This window comes from Canis lupus, chromosome 16 (assembly GCF_011100685.1).
Source record: "Canis lupus familiaris isolate Mischka breed German Shepherd chromosome 16, alternate assembly UU_Cfam_GSD_1.0, whole genome shotgun sequence".
Taxonomy (NCBI): Eukaryota; Metazoa; Chordata; class Mammalia; order Carnivora; family Canidae; genus Canis; species Canis lupus.
The window spans coordinates 41,993,079-42,009,494 of NC_049237.1; the positions used below are offsets into that span (position 1 = coordinate 41,993,079).

The 16,416-nt window shown below is 41.8% G+C and overlaps 1 protein-coding gene across 3 annotated transcripts in view; it reads right to left on the bottom strand.

The window, feature by feature from the left end:
• MTUS1 (microtubule associated scaffold protein 1) overlaps positions 1-15,250 on the bottom strand; it is a 165,513-nt gene extending 150,263 nt beyond the window's left edge. Inside the window, exon 1 of one of the 3 annotated variants that reach the window (XM_038560269.1) lies at positions 14,494-14,633. The gene's annotated coding sequence lies outside the window, so the exon portion shown is untranslated. Of the gene's footprint in view, positions 1-14,493; positions 14,634-15,183 lie in introns of those variants that run through there. The other 2 variants (XM_038560267.1, XM_038560266.1) reach the window with 2 other exon arrangements.
• Positions 15,251-16,416: the final 1,166 nt, after the last annotated feature.

Here is a 16,416-nt window from a genome sequence, read left to right on the forward strand (position 1 = left end):
TAACCTAAAAAACAAAAACAAAGGTAACTGAAACAGAATCAAATATGGAGAACTAGTGGGTGCTACAAGGAAGCAAGGCAGGGAGATGGGCAAAATGGGCAGAAGGGTTAAAAGGAACAAACTTCTAGTTATAAAATAAGACATGGAATACAATGTACAGCATAGGTAATACAGTTAATGCTGCAAAAATTTTATATAGTGATAGATGTTAGCTAGATTTATTGTGATTGCTTCATAATACAAAAAGGTTGAATCACTGTTGTACATCTGAAACTAGTATACTAATGTATGTCAACTACACTTGAATCAGAAAAAAAATGTCTGTTTAAATGACCTGTCATCTTCAAGTTTTCAAACAATGCTTCACTCTATGTTCTCAAGCACTTTAGGAAACAAGGCACATCACTGTTTCCATTCCTCAACAATCTGTGACCAACATTAAATACAAAATGTTTTCTTACAAATTAGAAACATCTAGAAATATATCCCACTAAGCCCAGTCTCATAAAAAGAACAGCCTCCCATATTTGCTTTTACTACTTCTAAAGCTTTTTGAAAGTCAATCTCTAAAAACATTTTATCTTCCTCTACAGAAGCCAGGAAGAAAACATTCACTCTCTTCTACATTTTTCACACCTGTCTTCAAACACACACACACACACACACACACACACACTCTTCCCATTTGACGCTCTCCTTATGGCATCATCTTCTGGCAGCAGGAAGGGAACAGTGGCGCTGTGCCATTCAGGCCCTCCTCCCAAACTGTGACTATTTTTAGGCCAGCGGCCCCTCTCTGATTCCTAACTTGGCCCTAGGTAATCATGAAGCAGAGAGAAATCCTTCAGGAGCCAGGCAAGTCCCAGTAGGATTAACAACACTCCACTACAAGAATCTCCCAAAGGCTACAAAGGAGAATGACCTCCCAAGCATAGCAGGGTCATGATCTTTACAGCCCAACCCACCCACCACCCTCACTTGGCCCAATCAAGGCTGGGCTCCCATTCCAGACATGCAATCCATGGTATCCATAATTTCATCAGGCAAAAAACAACCAACCAAACACCAAAGCTGAGATTTTCTACTTTTCTGAAAGTTTTAACCCATGTGCTAAAAAATTTAAAGCAATTTGGTTTTGAGATTTATTTTTTCCCCAAAACATCATACAGTAGCAACACTGAAATTTTGGATTTATTAACCCTGGAAAGAGGTACATCTTGATAAAAATATTCAAAGAAAATTTTAGTTACCTTTCAAAAAAAAAAAAAAGGAATAATATACCAAGATGGTATAATAAAAGTTAAGTATCTCCTTGTGCTATTTATTAATATAACCACATACTATAACATCTATACAGTGTTTCTGGTACAGGCCTACCAGAAACACTAAATATATCTGATGTTAAAACTCTACACCATCACTGCTACACCTCTATTAAAGACAACTATAGTAACACAAATTTCAAGTTAAGCGTTTTGTTGGTTTTTCCAGCTCACTACTAAAAAGAAGAAGAACCTCAAACTAGGTTTGAATATTTGGTAACTGAAATTTCAAGGGAGAGCACATCTGAAAGAATAGGGTAAACTACATGTATATATTTCATTTTATACCTTTCCTCCAAGGATATCATATGACATCAAAATTCATCTCTTTCACTCATCCCCCATCTTGGATTTTGTAAAGAACTGTGCATCTTTTCTGAACCCATAGGTTGACAGCATCAAAAATGCTTGTTCTCCAGATTTCTCCTGATACCATCAAATGAAGACCTCATGAAAATGTTAAGGATAACACACACTGGGTTTTGTATTTGAAAGGACAAGCTTGAACCAATGAGTAAAGAAGATTTACTCATTGGTTCTGGCTGTGACATCTGCTCATTGGGAGTCTCTGGCCCTAAAGATGAGCACACCTCTGCTCCGATGTCCTTTCTCCATCCATTCTGGGGATGAAGGATTGCTGAATGTGGCAGTGTGCCAGGAGAACAAAGAAGTATAGCATGGACCTCAGGAAGCAAGAAACCCAGCCAAGTCCCCTCCCTTACCCTCATTAGCAGAACAAAAATCCCACTGCTCCAAAATTAGCTAATTTTTTTAAAATTTATTTCTCAGAAGGGAGAGTAGGAAGAGGGAGCCTATGGGATCTTAGAGTCTGTCCTCAACAGATTTGGAGGGATAGATGGTATAATTTTTTTAAAAGACATGGAATATGCATATGGTTGTGCTATAGAAAAATTTGGAAACTCACATATTGAGCTTTTTTTGGCTTTATATTTCTAAAGCTAATGTGTTTAATGCAAAATCTTTAGGTTCATGAGAAGGGTCCAAGTCTGGCTACCAATTATGATAGCCTGACTGCAATAGCCTTTAGTATCAATGGCACATAAAAGTCAATCAAAACAGAAGCTCCTAAGTAACTACCCTCAGCAATAAATTCTCAAAAGAAACAATTCAGTAATAGGATTCCATCCTTAACAGCAATCTGTGGCTCGGGTATGGTCAAGAAATCTCAAACTTACCAAACTCAGGAACACTGCTCTTATTTCACAGGTGTATGGGCCCTGATGGCATGACTGGCTGGCCCAGAGTTTAAAGGAAGAGATGTATGCAAGAAGATTCAAACTTAGAAATGGGAGGAAAAAGGTTGTACCCTTGTACCCATGCTCACTCAAATGATATTTGTGGAATTCAACAGTCTGATTTTTTTTTTAAATGAAGAATTTCAGGATCTACTCATGCCTTTCTCTAAAGGATTCTAACCCCTGTATAAAGTATTTTAATCAGACATTAAACAAAATAACATCTCTCATTTGGAATAAGAACTTTCTAAATTAGCTTTTATACCTAAAATGTGTGATTTAACTTAATCCACATTTACAATTTAGAAAAATTCTATTCCTACCATTACATAAATGCCAGATGTTATAGTTAGCTATCCAAACCTCACCGATTTTCTTATAATTATTTTCTTAATAATAAAGACTTTCAAGCAGCAGATGTTTCAGTATTTTTTAAAAAATATTCAGAACCTCCAATTAGCTACAAAAAGAGGAATCCCCTACAACAGGACTAGAGCAGTCCCAGAGAAGTTAAGTGGGGAGTCAGTCACTTCATGCACCACCGTGCCCATTTCCATACTCCTGATATAAAGTGACTTTTGCTAGAAGAATGTTCATTCATTCAACAAATACTGATGACTTGCCTACCACATGCCAGCTGCTGTGGTAGGGAGACAATGGTCAAAACAGTCCACGTGTTTAAGGAGCCTTCAAAGAGCCAATACTTAACACAAGAAAGTACAAGTAAGTAACTACAAAAGCTGCAAAAGTAGAGGTGGAACTCAGCATTAGGGAACCCAAAGGATGGATTCCACTGGTGTGGACAAGGAGAGAATGAGTGTAGCTCCCTGAAGACGAAGCTTGGACTGGGGGGTAAGAACAGGCAGGAGAGTGTTTCTGAGCCTTTCAGATTTTACCAACTAGTAACATTTTCCCTCCCAAAATCTGGAGAGACAACATGAGAAAGTCGGGTTTTAATTTTGCCAACTAAGGATCTTAAAATATTGTAGAGGTTGGCTGACATAATAGCGGAAACACTAAGGCTTTGAATGTCAGAGAGACCTGTGAGAGAAAAAGCTGAGTAAACACACTGTTCGGCCCATCAAGACTGTCAAGTGGGGACCATCTCTGTGACACACTGTCATTCCTCCCTGTCCGCCCGCAGTCTATGAAATATGTGAGGCTAGGATGGGCAAGCAGGCAGTGAATTCTTCCACAGAAGTAAGGATGTCAGCCCACAGCCCTTCAAAGTCCACAAAGTGCTTTCATAGTTGTCCTCCCAGGTGACAGCCCCATAACAGACAGGCTCCATGACAGTTACCTCCTTCCTACGCCTCTTCCCCTTTATAGATCTTTCCAGAAGTGGGAGATCTTGCCCAAGGAACATAGTTAATAAGTAACAATGGACATTAAAACCCAGTTCAAATGTGTATTCTTGGTCTCTACCCACCTTCCTTTCCACAGCTAATAAGGTTAACATTTGCTAGCCACAGCCCCAGCTCTGTAAACTGCCTAGACATGGAGGGCTCCCTCATGTGCTCAGTTACTGGGCTACCTGTCTTGCTTGGCCAAGCCAAAAATAACCTTGGCCTCATTTTCCTCCTCCTTAAAAACTGATGCAACAGTAACAATCCATTCCTTAGAGTTGTTTTAGGGGTGAAATGAAATTTCTGGAAACTTCCTAACAAGTACAATTGTTAGTTGCTACTGTTATACTGTCAACAACCTTGTTGTTATTATTACAGCTTTATTAACTACCTTCACTTTAGCACCATGACTTAGCAACTTGGTCATTCAGTCAAGGCAACTTTCTGGGTGGGGAGGGATGTACATGTTCTAGATCTCAACTGGTATGACCATTGCTCACATGGGAGATTATCTGTCAAGACCTAGGTACATTGTGTGATACTTAATTTTATATCAATCAAAATTTTTTTCACAGATCATGTGGCCAGTAAACAATGGCACAGATTCCCAAACATATCCATTAACCCATTCTGGAACCTACAGAGGTCTCCCCCCCCGCCCCCCCGTTCTTGTTCTATAATCTACTTTTCAACTAATCCTTCTGACCCTCTTGAAAATCTTGCATGTTGACTACATGAACTACCATATTTGTCTGATCTTGTGGAAATAAGACCTGCTTTACTTCTCCAGTTTTTCATTTTACTGTTAGCTCCAATACACGTTCACCTAAACCCTCCTAGAAGAGGAGGCTTTGTCCAGGACCCTATAGGGCACTATAGCCCCAGACTGGAAATCATCTTGAAAAGCAATTGAGGACCACATGCCAGGCACCTACAGTCTCAAATCAAGAGACCACTGAGACACTAAAATATTAAGTGCCTTAACAGAAGCACTATTCTAAGTACTCCTGACAGAGAGGTGAACAAAATTAAACTCTTCCTCCTGAAGAGATTACATCATACGGTCGACATGAATTCCATCACAAAGTAAGCTTTTTCACGAGAATCATTAAGAAGCAGGAGAGTCATAAACAGTAAAACCACATTCCAGGATGCCACAGAGCCCATATAGAAGGGGCTGGCTGTCCCTCTAAAAGTAAACCACTAAAACCATAGCATCACTTACACACAATGCCTGTCAAGGACCACTGCCAGGGACTGTACAGTTTGGCTAAAGATATAACTTGACGTGAAGACTCTGCAGTCTTCTGTTTCCAAGTTGTACACAGTTATGTAAAGGAATTCCTCAAAAGGTAGCACAGCTTTTGTAGGGAAATGGGGCTAGACACAGTATGCAGGACAGAGTTTTAAGCTAAAATGAATTCTTTTGCCTGAAAGCGTTAAATGCCTATGAGCAGCTCCTTGTTTAGAATCATTCAGACAGTTGCCGCATCTCCTCAGAGTCCACTTGGCTAAAAGGAAATAATTTTCCATCTGAATCCTGCCAAGACCAGTTGAAAAATGTCAGCATGTGTGTGTGTGGTTATGCAAGTTGGCACTTCACACTATCTCCCAACCTTTATTAAACATCAACTTCCTGTACCTTTTACTTGGAAAATGATTACCTATGTTAGGCTTTCCATTGGCAAATAAGAGTTCTTTAACGGATCAGTGTAAGTACATCAAACTCATAGGGTCAGCCCCAAGGAAGAAAGAGCCAACCTCCCTAAAGAGACCTACTTGTCAAGTCCTAACACCATACATTCCATAGAAGTCATTTTGGTAACACAGAACTATTGACCTTTAGGGCTAAAAACCATGACTGATACTCAGGATGTAACTGGTTTTATGAGACATTCTCTTCCCCGTTCTGATGACACCAGGCCTCACCTCCTAGTTAAATTTCTACCTGGGATTAACTCCATCTGCCCAAGAATTACCTGCCCCCATGTAGCTTAAAATAAGGAAATAGGATTCAGTATTTCTATAGAAAAAAGTGTTTCACAAAAACAAGTATTAATCCCTATTCAACATACATGACCCTGGGCTGCTATCTGTAAAATGGGTACATTTTACAATGTATTATTGTACACAATCTAATGATTCAGATGACTGTTAGAATTTTATCTGGTTCTCTTTGAAGTGGTGTAAAAGCCGCAAAATATTATAGAACTATCAATTTTCCATTTGTGCTACAAATCTTAGTTGGTTACAGGATTTAACATTCTGTTTTATGTTCTGTAGTTAGTGGAAAAATAACAAGCCCTAATTCCAACCAATGTCAACTGAAATGTCACATACTCAAACCAGTGACGCTTTTGATCCCACTTCAGCACCTATATAAAGAAAATCCTAGCAACAGTGATTACTTCTTATGGCATTAAAAGTAGTCAAATATCAGTATTCTACCGGAAGTACAGAATAGACCAGGAGAGAAGACGCAGGTCCTGATCCTGGTTCTATAACTGACTCATCGTAATATAAAACATTTATCCAAGTAGTTCCAGTCAATCTTCTCCTGTAATAAAACAGACCTCTCATAACCTATACCGTCTACTTCAAATGTTGCTGTGCTAAATAAATTTAAAGGTCCTTAATGTCAAACTTATAAGGTACTCTCCCAAACCAGAGTTATTATTTCACTTTAATTTTAATCATATTTGTGTGTGTCACACACACACAGGCACTTTGGGATTTTCATCTCTATTTCGATTTTTAAAAACTACAGCTCAAATATAACCAAATATCAGCAATCCCCTAAACTAGAACTCCAAAGAAAACCAAAAGGTAACAAAGCTGGAGTCCAAAAATAAATATTCTCAATCACTACTGGTATAAACCAGTTCTTTTTAAGCAAGAGGAAAAGTTATCAGGCTCCTGTGCCCGGAATTTAATTCCCAGCAGAGAGCACAAGCAGGCCTAAGCAACCATTCTCTCAAAATTCAACTGAGAAATTAAATCAGAAAAGGTGCCATATATTTGGCACTGTAGTGTGATAACCCCAAGCAATGGGTATTACCCCCACTGTCATGATGAGGGGGAAAGGGTGCAAAAGAGGAAAGTAACTTGCCAAACCCACATGGCTAACACAGAAGAGCTCAGACATGAGTCCAAATTGGTCATATTTTGAAGTCTGTGTACTCTCCATTATAATCCAATACCGAATGTACTGGATGCCAGTAACACTTTTTCCAATTCTATTAACAAAGTAGGTCTCCAAGGTTTCACACTGGATATTAGGGTGAACAAGATCTAGCCAAAATGATGAAATACCTCTTCTATTATTCCAATCTTAATAAAAGCAAGAGAAAGGAGGGGGAGGAAAAGGCAATACCCTGCCCTGGAGGCTAATAATTAAACTAAGTAGAAAATCGTTTTCCTTTGGTTACATATATTTAAGGTTTCAAATTTTAAGTGTTCGGCGTAACAAGATTCAACCATTTTGTAACCTAACAGTCATACCTGCAATATAAAACCATTTCAACTTTTTTTATGAAAAGAGAAATGCAGGACTCTTCCTATGCCCATTCCCATTTTATTGACTAAACCCACTCCCCTCTTATATTGGAATTAAAATGTATTAGTAAATTCCTTTGCAGAGTTGCAATTAGCATCTCCATAAAGCACCATCAAGACTTTTTAAGCATTAAACAAAAAGTCAACTCTTAAAAGTACAGAATCAAATTCAATAACCAGGAAGTCTTGTGGGCCATAAAGAAGTTTTACAGAAAGGCGAAAAAAACTCTTGAAACAAATCTTATTAAATGCAATGAGAGAAAGAAGAATTCTAGACTGAAACTTCATCTGAATTACTCTTTAAAATGTAAGTACATATTTCTCTAAACAAGAAACAGCCCAAGTCTGAGAAGCTGTCAACTTGGGACTGCACAAATGGAGACTATAATAAATTAGCACAAGTGGAATTAATTCAGCTCAAGTATTTGCACACGGGCTTGCCAGATGTTTTGAGAATGGCACTTGGTAATAAAACAGAATTATAACTCCGAAGGAATACGAACCTCACACCTTCCAGCTCATGTTACCCTAACGCCTAAAGGCACAGGCTTTCAGAAGGAGGCAGGGTGAGCCACCTCTCTCTGCTCTCGCTGTCTCCCCTAGAGGGTGAGGGGAAGAGTGCGAGGGACAGGACAAAGAGGAAGGAGTCTAGAAAAGTAAACTATTGTGTCTGGCTTAAAAAAGACCTTCGAGGAGCTGTGGCTGTTGGAGGAAAGAATCTCAAATTCCTATGCCATTAGTGCTCTAGAGGATTTACCCCAGGCTACATCTGGTACAAATAATTATAAAACTGCAAATGTACCCCGACATCATAAGGTTCAGACCCTATCCTCAAGAAGCTTACAAGTTTTAACAAAATTATGTTGGAAGAGGTCACTGAAAAGATTGTCCAGAGCAAGCAGGTGAAACTAGACTACACTGCTAAGTATCCTGCTTCTCGACAATTCTAGGAGTAATCCTGATTCCTGATTAAGGACTAAGAGTCTTGAGGGGCACTTGGGTAGCTCTCTGGTTAAGCATCTGCCTTGGGCTCAGGCAATGATCCCAGGGTCCTAGGATCGAGTCCGGAGTCCCACATTGGGTTCCCTGCATGGAGCCTGCTTCTCCCTCTGCCTGTGTCTCTGGCTCTCTCTGTGTGTCTCTCACGAATAAACAAATCTTAAAACACACACACACACACACACCAGATTAAGAGTCTTTAGATAACCAAAAGTGTCAAAACTGCCTTAGCTTTACCAAAGTTTAGTAAAAGTAGCAGGTAGAGTTTCCAACATAGGGCACAATGTTCAGGATCTGGGAGGGATATTTCTAGGACCCTCAACAGTAACATTTCCAAAACCTCACTCTGGGGACTTTTCTGCTGACTCCTTTGAAAACTAGAGCCAAAGTTTTTTCCACATCTGTGCCCTTCTACCTTGCCGTGTTTGCCCACAGGTAGTGCTCAATACATGGCCTGAGACTTAGCAAACTTCAAATTCTAACAGTAAGGATTCTCACTCATGCCATTTACCATTTAATGTGAAAACATAATCCTAACTATACACTCTCCATAAATGACTGCATTATATCCATGGAGTCTAGATTGAAGATCTAATAAAACAAGTGTATTTTTCTTGCAAGTGTAAAAATTTACCCTTTTTAACCCACTTCTCATTTCTCCAATTCTTTGGACTTTTTCACCAACAAGTAGGAATTCTGAAACCCTGGCTCACATGACAATTAGGTTAGTAGAAATATGCACATATGATTCAATTCCATAACTTGCCTAGATAAGAGGCCTATAGTATAGTAATTTATTATATAACTAAAGAACAGGATTTTTATAGCATGAGGTGATTTAACTGGTAGTATTCTGGTAAATATAGCTCAATTGACTTGACACAAAGGCTGGGAGAAGGAGGGGGCCCATGTTTCAATGTCAGCTCTTATGTGACCTGTATCTATAAAGGCTTCTATTTTTGTTCCATGCAGCTAGCCAAGTGAGCTAGGTTTTAAAAGAACATGCAGTTTTAACTTGATATTATTGTTAATAATCATGAAAACAGAGATAAACTTAAGAGAATTTTTCATTTGTCGCTGAATACTTCTAAACATGTATGAACCACTCACCTGAAATAAAGAAATAGTGACATTTTCTTCAATACTGGTATATATGTAAATAATCCCCAAGTTAAATATTACCAAGTTTTTCCAATGCAAAAAAAGTATAAAGCTAAACAACTCAACAGTCAAGACATAAGGAACACAGCCACAGACATTATATAAGCTCTACGCTTATTTAAACAGAATATATTTTTACACATCTCCTTCCTACTCTTCTCAAGAACTGCTTTCTCAATGCCAATTCAGGACACACATGTCCTGGAATGTTTTAATCATAGAAGATCAGCTGAATCATGGTTGATTAGCCCACGAACATAAGCACCAATTTTCTTTGCATTCAGTGTAAGTATAAATTGACAAGGTACAAATACTTATAAGAATGTAGAAGAGTGAAAATAAGGAATTTGATGGTTTTAAACCCCTCTTTCCATGGCATCTTGCCTCTAAGACTGGGGTCTCTAAGACTGGGGTCTCCTCAGTCTGTTTTCTTCCCAGTCTGCTCTTTCTCTTGCTGTGTGCACATGGTGGGAAGCTGGCCAGATCTGCTCTTCAGCTTAAGTGGAGCTGAACTCTTACTGAAACATGAAATCATTACAATTTCAGGCAAAATTCACATTACCTGGAAGTAATTTCCCAGCAACCATTTTGCCCTTTGCAGCTAGTCTGAGAAGCTTATGACCTGCATGTGATCTTCTTTTACTGCTCAAAATGAATGGAATCAAGCCTACTAAAAAGTAAACAGGTCTCCTCAAAAGAACTTTTAAGTGACTTTAAATCTACTTAGTTTTACAACTTCAAAATGAAATAAAACTTCTATGTGAGAATGGAGGGTTGTATGATTTTTCTTACTTTTACTCATGCAAGTAATACGTACACAGAACACTAAGTTTAGGAATAAGCCTATTAACAAGATGCGAGTACAGTTTAAGTATTTTCTCTTCAATATCGGGCTTCAACTGCAGGCTACAGAAAATCTACCAGCTTTAATACATAAAGTTGTTTTGGAATCAAAGATTCCAAAAATGGAATTCTGAAGTGATTGAAAGCTATTTACCTAACACCTCTAGAGTCAATCTTATTATTCTCTATTTGTTGAGCAAACCCTCTCTTCCTTGATTGTGATTACCCTGATGTATATTGTTTACGTAAATCGCAAAATACCTTATGGTATATGGGAATGAAGTTTTATTGTATTTATCTACACAGTAAAGATTAACCCCCAAATACGTCACCCTCAACTGTAAAAGTCTTTTCATCCTGAGTAAGAAAAAAGTCATGCATTAATATCATGGATAACTGCCCACACAGAAGAGTAAGAACTGATTTCAAATAATATTGCTATCATTTCTTAAAAAAAAAAAAAATCAGAGATATCTTGTATAAACCGATTGAGAAAAATACATCTTTAGAAGTAGTTGCCAATTGAACTCAGCTACTGGTTATAACAGATTTCCCAAAGTATGGGGAAACCCTGGTAAAAGCAGGGTTTTCTGGAAAAAAAAAATTTCAAGCCGGTGAAGTCCTACCCCATATGACCTAATTCTTTTCCTGCAGCATAGGATCACGCATCCTCAGTCACTCCTTACTTCTCCAAAGGCCAAAACCACCGCTGCCCAGGTCCCTGCCAGGCAAGTAGCAGTCATCTCCTAGGAGGCTCACCTGCCTCCAGAGATAGTTTGGGCTCATTTTTTTTTTTTTTTTTTACACGCCCTCAAACACAACACACACCAGCTTCATCTTCAAGGTTCCTACATGGTCTGGTGGCTTCTTTGGGGGCTATAAGAGATGGAGAATATGTTCAGCAAGGCTTTTAGAAGTTCTCAGGATATATTTAAGCTTCTTTAGTATGGAAAGGTAACTCAAGTTTGGAAAAATCAGGCTGCTTATCCCCACCTTCAAATAGTTTCATCTGTGAGTAGTGTTGGAAACTTGGGAAAAATTTTAAATATATACATTATCTAGACATCAAGAAAAGATGCATCAACAATTTAGTATGAACTGTAATGATTGTACAATCTAACAAAACACTACAAACGAATCCTACAAATCAATAAAAATGGTTTGTGAGCCTAATCACTATTTACATAATCACTGAACAACAGATCTGAAACATTTCCTGGGATTTAAAACTTTGTTCTGATTTTGAAGAATGTTATTCCTAATGGTCTATACCATGCACAACTATTTCTTATCAACAAACCTAATCTGGTTTGCAACAGTCTCTACTCCAGGACCTGGAGGTTGTTCTATTGGATTTGAAAAGTCTGACTCAGAATTTGACGGGGGGAGGTGGTGAGATTCTCCTAAAAGTCATCGCCCGCCATCATCACCCAATTCTGAAGCTATGATTCAGAAGTGTTGATTTTGTTGAGAAAGTCAACAGACTTGACTACATTATAGAACATCTCGAAGTCAAAACCACTATAAATACATGGTATTGGTCTTTAAAAGGCCAAGATATTATGGGGTAAAAATCTACAATAAGAACGCAAAACTTTATTATTAATCCATAAAAGTTCTTATAACTAGAAAAATACTAACAAACCAGCAGAAGAAATTTGGCACTACATTCAAAAAAGTGAATAAAAGTGAAAAATAACTAAATTCTCTGGATATTCATGATTTGTAATTAAATCACTGGAAATTTAGTAGGGGCACCTGGGTGGATCAGTCCATTAAGCACCTGCCTTCTGCTCAGGCCCTAATCCCGGGGTCCTGGGATTGAGCCCTACATTGGGCTCCCTGCTCAGCAGGTTGCCTGCATCTCCATCTCCCTCTGCCATTCCTCCTACCTGTGCCTGCTGTTCTCAAAACAAACCAACCAACCTGGAAATTTAGGTATCAAGAAAGCACTGTTTACTTATAAAGCTGTAAAAATTACTTTTCCTTTTAAGAATGATTCCGCCTTTATTAACAAGCATATAGTAACACAGGTACTCAGAGTGTTGGCGGGATCATACTTGGGTAAGACTTTTTTTTTTTTTGGCAAAGCAAATGGTCCCTCTATATCTTTGAGCCAAAAACTGTATTTCAAAGACTACATCCTAAGGAAATACGCCCTGTAGATAAAGTTTTATAAGGGATATTTGTTGCAACAGTGTATATTTAATAATAATTGGAAATAAAATTCAGCTTATAAATAATTTGTTACCTCATTATAATGTAACATTATGTAGCCACTAAAATAAGATTCCTGGAGAACTGTAGTGACCTGGAAACTTTTCCCTCATGCTAAGCAGGAAAAAAGTCAGCAGTGTTATTTGTATAAACTATATAACTGTAAAAAAAAAAAAAAAACTATGTTCTATTAACAAGCACAAAGAAAATAATGTGATATTTGGGTAGTGGAATTATTTAACTCCTACTTTTTCTGAATCTACCCATTTTTATACAACAAGCATACAGAGAACAAGGCCAACAGAAGAGGACAATGACATGACATGCTTCCTAAATGCTTCAGTCTAATAACTGAAATACTGAGAAAGAAATCTAGCTAGAACTTTATAACCTTATGAAATAATCCAAAACTGTAATCATGTATTACTGATACAGAATTAAAAGGTGCAGATCTTCTACAAGCACTATTTTCTCTACAATTCTGATTTTTAAAAGAGGGAAAAGTTGGCACAAGTTAAATAAATAGTACATATTAATTTAAACTCCATTCCACTAAGTTTGTTTTAAGGATAAGTAGTTCTAAGCATTTCTTTGTATAGCTTTCCTCATGGAATACTGTATTTAAGGGGAAAAAAAAAAGTCCATAAAAGCATTTTACACATTGCAAAGCACCATGTAAATAAGGCATCATTGTTTCAACTTAAGTTGTCCAATTCCTGCCCTAATTATCCCTGAAAAAGAAGCTGGTCTACTCTATTGCATTTCCAAACTCTTCAGTTTCCCTTCGGGTTAACCACACACTGCTCTCTGGTGTATCTAGACTCCTTAAGGAGGTCATAGGTTCCCAGGAAGCAGCGCCTTGTTTCCTTTTTATTCCCCTCCCTCCTGGAAGGTCCCCCCTCCTTCCCTCTCCTCCTAACACCTGCACCCCACCCTCCACGCCCAGGGATAAGGATTTAGCTTGCTGATGATTGAAATCCCATCACCTGGCAAAACGTGAACCCTGTCATTTCCCCACCCCCACCACCGTTTGGCATAAGACTTTGATTTTATTCAAACACGACACACTGGATTTCCTTTCTTAGCACACAAACTACGAAGTTCTCAGTAGTAGTTCCCAGAGTAGGTGAAACTTGATTGCAGGCTACGGCAGGATCTCTCCATTCCTACTCCAAGATCATGCTAAGTCAAAGTCAACAAATAACTTAGTCACACGTGCAGTGAGTCTTGAAAAAGGAGAATTTAAGGGGAGTCAACCCACAAGTCCAAGAATTAGTGCAGCGTAGCAGTCAATCGGGTGACTGGATTCAGGCGTAGATTTTTCTAGAGAGCTAGAAAAGCACCAGGCAGCTGCAGGAAGGGGGGAGGCACGGCACGAGGGGGCCCTGGGAGCTGCGGCAACCTCCTTGGAGCCCCACCGCAGCCCTGGGCGCCTATGCTGAGAACCGGCCCGAGCGACCCGCAGCGCCAGGAGGCTGGGGCGGCTGGGCCCGGGGGCGCGTGCGTGGCGGGCGGCCTCCAGCTGCCAGCACAGCCCGGCCAACTCCGCTGCAAGCCCCCCCCCCGCCCCGGTCACTTTCAAGGTGACAGCTCCGGGGCGCTCCGCATCCGCCCCCGCCGCGCCAGCTGCGCGGACCCGGCGAGACCGCCTTAGGCAGCGAGCCCCGGAGAGCCCCCCCCCCCCCCCAGCTGGGGCCGCCCGCCTCGCAGCGCCGCGCTCACGCCGTCCCCTCCGCCCCCGCCCCACACCCCGCCGCGCGCCGGCGGCCGGACGGGTCTCGACCCCGCACTCACCCGCAGCTCCTCCTCCTCCTCCTCGGGGGCGGGGGGGGGCGTGCAGAGGCGCAGCCCCGGGGAGCCCTGGCCCGAGCGCCCCGGCGCCCTTGGGTCCCCCGCGGAGGCGCCCCGCGCGCGGCGTCCGCACCTGGGCGCGCACGGCCCGGCCCGCACCCCGCCCCGGGAGGCTGCAGCGGCCGGGCGGGAACCCCGAGTCCGGGGCGCCCCAGCCTCCCCGCCTCCCGAGCCGCGGGGGGTGGAGCCAGGGCGGGGAGTCGGGGAAACTTGTAAATAGAAAAGCTCCGCCGCCGCCCCCCCCCCCCCCCCCAGCGGCCCCAGCCTGCGCCTCCGCTGCTGGAGACGGAGGCGGGCGGCGCGGAGGGGGCGCTGGGCCCCGGGAGGGGAGCCCCGGGAGGGAGCCGCGGAGGGGGCGCTGAGCCCCGGGAGGGGAGCCCCGGGAGGGAGCCGCGGAGGGCGCGGCGGCACCTCGGGAGGCGGGTTCGGGAGCTCCCGCCGCGCTCTGCCCCGCGTCTCGGCCGCTCCTCCCGCGCTCCCGCGTCCCCGTCCGGGTCCCCGAGCCCCGCACGCTCCCGGGCTACAGGCGGACGCGCCCCGAGCCCCCCCCCACCCCCCCGCCGCCAGCCCAGGGCCGCGCTGCACCTGTTGCCACGTGCACAACGCGGCGCCCGGCGGCTGCTGCCCGCGCACCTGGCTGAGCCGCGCGTCCCCGGGCCGCTCACGTCCCCGCGGGCGGTCGCAGCTGAGCTCGGCTCCGGCTCCCGGTCCGGCCCGCCGCGCTGTCCCCGCGAGCCTCCGGCTCCAGCGAGCCCCGGGGCACTGCAGCGGGGGCGGGCCGGGGGGGGCGGGGAGCCCGGAGGTTGCAGAATTATCCCGACCGAGGGCCGCTAGGAACAGGCACTGACTGTCTTTTGAGAGCGTCCGACTCCGGGTCTGCTTTATCTTCGTACCACTAAGAGGTTGACTAGCAAACGCCTATGAAAGGTTAAAGAAATGAGCCTTCAGCTGAAAGATCTTGGAAAAAGAAGTGGAAAGACTCTATAACACTTAGGGGGATCAACGAGGTCCGACCCACTTTTCTCTAAACACAGAGGCAGTCCTTCTTTGCTAAGCTGAATGAATTTCATCCATAGCTGTCTATTAGACTCATAAAATGTTTTCTTCTGTAGATATATCCTTCATTCAACGCTATTCCGCTTACGAGAGATGATGTATAATATGTATAATAATGTTGCTTCGCTATTGTCAGACAACCCAGACCCAAATTTAAAAAAAGAATGATAATTATAACCGGCTTGAATTTGCTAAAAGCTTTTTAAGAGAAGCTTTCTCAGGGAATTAATCTGAGGATATTGTATTTGACTAAGTTTTCTATACCAGCAACGTGGAATCAACTAACAGATGTATTGCCATTTAGAGTTGCAAAGCCTTTTCACATTACAATGTCCCAATATTTCCTCAATGAGACCCAGGGTAAATAGGTCAGATTATTATCTCCATTTTTCAGCTGAAGAAATGAAAGCTCAGAAGTCAAGTGACTTACTCAGGGTCACACAGCTAGTGAGAGGTGATGCAAACCCATCTAGCCTAACTCATGATCTTGTCTTTCTATTCTTTCGCGTGCCAACTTGCTTTGAATGTACCTATTGCAAAAACAGACATGTAACTAACATATTTGTGACTTTAAAAGGCGTGTGATTTTTTTTTCTTGGTGTGTGACTATTTTTAAAGAGAAGAGCATTAAACACCATTGAATGATTCTCCTGAATGCAAAAGCACCAAAACCAAAAAACACATCAATGCACTGATATAGTTATTACAAGTCATGAGGCAATTATGCTAATTAGCAACATGCTTCCTTCCTAAGCAGAATAGTCCTAGTGTTAAACATATCATTTAATCTTTATAACCCTCATGTGACCC